The sequence below is a fragment of the Octodon degus genome, unplaced genomic scaffold (assembly GCF_000260255.1).
Source record: "Octodon degus isolate 3935 unplaced genomic scaffold, OctDeg1.0 scaffold00021, whole genome shotgun sequence".
In the NCBI taxonomy this organism is placed as follows: Eukaryota; Metazoa; Chordata; class Mammalia; order Rodentia; family Octodontidae; genus Octodon; species Octodon degus.
The window spans coordinates 7746771-7749310 of NW_004524597.1; positions in this window are offsets into that span (position 1 = coordinate 7746771).

Genomic DNA, 2540 nt, shown 5'->3' on the forward strand with positions numbered 1-2540 from the left:
GGGGCTGTTCCCTCTCCAGGCATCATGGGAGCTCCCCGTGTCCTCATGCTGTCTGAAATGCCCTTCCTTCAGTGTCTTCAAAGGCACCCAGGAGATTGATGATCAGTGCTCAGGGGCAGTGAAGTAGGCCGGGACTTTATGCTGAAAATTCTGCTTAGTGGTCATTCAAGTATGAGCATTAGGGCATTAGTTTTATTGCCTCCTACACTTCCTCTCAAATGAAAACCACTTTCTTCAATTAATTGCTCTTTAGGTATAAACATTTTTTCAAAAACAGTTTTCTCAAGAACATCATGGTCAAAAACAAGTTTCACACTCACATGTTGATGACTTTTTATGAAGATCAAAATGTTTACACTATAACCAAGTGAGGTGAAAAAAAAATACTGTACTAATCAGTCTCTTACCCCTGAGACAAAATACCTGACATATAGAGTTCATGGTTTCAGTCCTTGGCAGGCTGGCCCCAAAGCCGAAGAAGCATCATGGCAAAGATGCTCTCCACATGGAGAGCAGGAAACAGAGTGGGAGGAGAAATCCTCCAGTTCATGCCCCACCCACATCCTGCAACCAGACCCTGCCTCCTAACCACACATTTAGCTATGAGCTCATCAATGAATTAAATCTATTGATAAGTTAGTATTCCTGTGACCTAATCATTTTCCCAATGTCCCACCTTTGAACCTGTAAGTCTTTGGCTGGGGCATTTTATTTTATTTATTTATTTTTATTTAAAATAGTAGAGAGTATTTTAAAATGGTAGAGTCTCATTATGCAGATTGGACTTGTAGTGATCCTCCTGTTTGCAGCTCCCCAGCATTGGGATTACAGGTGTGCATCACCATGCCCTGGTCTCAGCAGCTGGCTCAGTGCCCCCAGGGGTGGGGCTGGCACAGCATGTGGTGCTGGGGATTGAACCCTAGTCCCTGCGCTTGCCTAAGCAGGTGCTTAATCTGCTAGCTATCTTGTCAGCTGTGGCTGGAGCATTTTATTTTATTGTTTTATTTTTTGGTGGAACCAGGGATTGAACTCAGGCCCTTGCGTTTGCCAGGGAAGCACTTAGTCCACTGAACCATCTCCCTGGCCCGCTGGCTGGGGCATTTTAGACCTAAGCTGTTAACATGCTATCAAAAGTAGTTCTTTTTGTAGGGGTAAGTGAAATATCTTTTACAGACAAATACAAATTTCACAGGGCACAACTACTATTCATTTCACTGATTCACTCTTCAGCTGTGTTTAATTTTCAGCTTTTCCATTGACTTTCTAATTTTGATCATGCTGTTATTTTAGTCCTAAAGTTCCTATAGTTCCTATTTGATTCCTTTTCAAAACTTTTCGTAGTTTTAAAAAATATAATTTCCACTGTTGTGTTAAGATTTTCAGCCATGGTTTCTCTCTTCTTGGACAGAGTAAACAGGGTTGTTTTCATAATCTGCATCTGACTTTAAGAATCACGGGTGCCCTGGCACTGTTTCTCATGTGTCATTCCTGTTGGTTCCTGTACTTTCTGTTAAGCCATCTCATGAGCCCGATTCTCTCTATAATGGACAATGCATGTGAAAAATTATTTGTAGGAATCAATGGAGCCTGGGATGATGCTCTCAGATTCTAAAGAGGATTTTACTTTATTTTGTGAGGTGCCTGGAGACATTAGCCACCTGAGGCCTCCTCAAGCCAATCTTCAGGATGAATATTTTCTGGGCTACCTAATGCAGCTAGGCAGCAATCATGTGGCAGCTGCATTATTTCCATGCCACCCTTAGTCCTGAGGTTTTGCTCTTTGAAATCAGAGCCCAAGCCAGGGAATGGTTTACCCGGCCTCTGTCAGTTGGCAGGCCCTAGATCCTGGCTCTTTCCCCATAGCGCTGCGCAGTTGTAAAACACGCAGCTCAGCTTCTCAGCTGTCTCTTCAGCTCAGCAAACAACCTTCAGACAAAAGCAGCTGTGGTACTGGGCTTATTTTTCTAGATTGTTTCTTGGACATCAGTCTACTAATTCTCACCATCCTGGTAACGCATTTCTGGCTGCTGTATTTTATTTATGCTTTTTAGTTGTTTTCACTAGACAGGTTGGTACAAATTGCTTCAACCACCATTATGGGTAGTAGATGCAACCACCTTTTTCTTTTTAAAGGCAAAAGTTATATGTCCACTGGATATAGAGTCTTGTGGGGGGTTTTGTATTTTGGGTTTTTTGGTACCAGGAATAAATGCACAACCTCACACTTGACAGGCAGGTGCTGTGCTGCTGAGCTACATCCCTGGCCCTGTCCACCTCATATAAATTACTGGAGACATAAAATAGTAAAGATAAACAAGTGGTCTGTATCCTGAAACAGTTTACAGCCTCCTGGAGAAAACACCCTTGTATCCAGCTTATCTGCAAACCAGAGACAAGGATAATAAGAGTACAGGGTAATAAGAGCCCACAAAAGCCAGGGCCGGATGCACACCTGTAACCTCAGGACTGAGGGATGCTGAGGCAGGAGGATAGCAAATTCAACTTCCAGCTGGGCAATTTATAGAGATCGTATCTCAAAA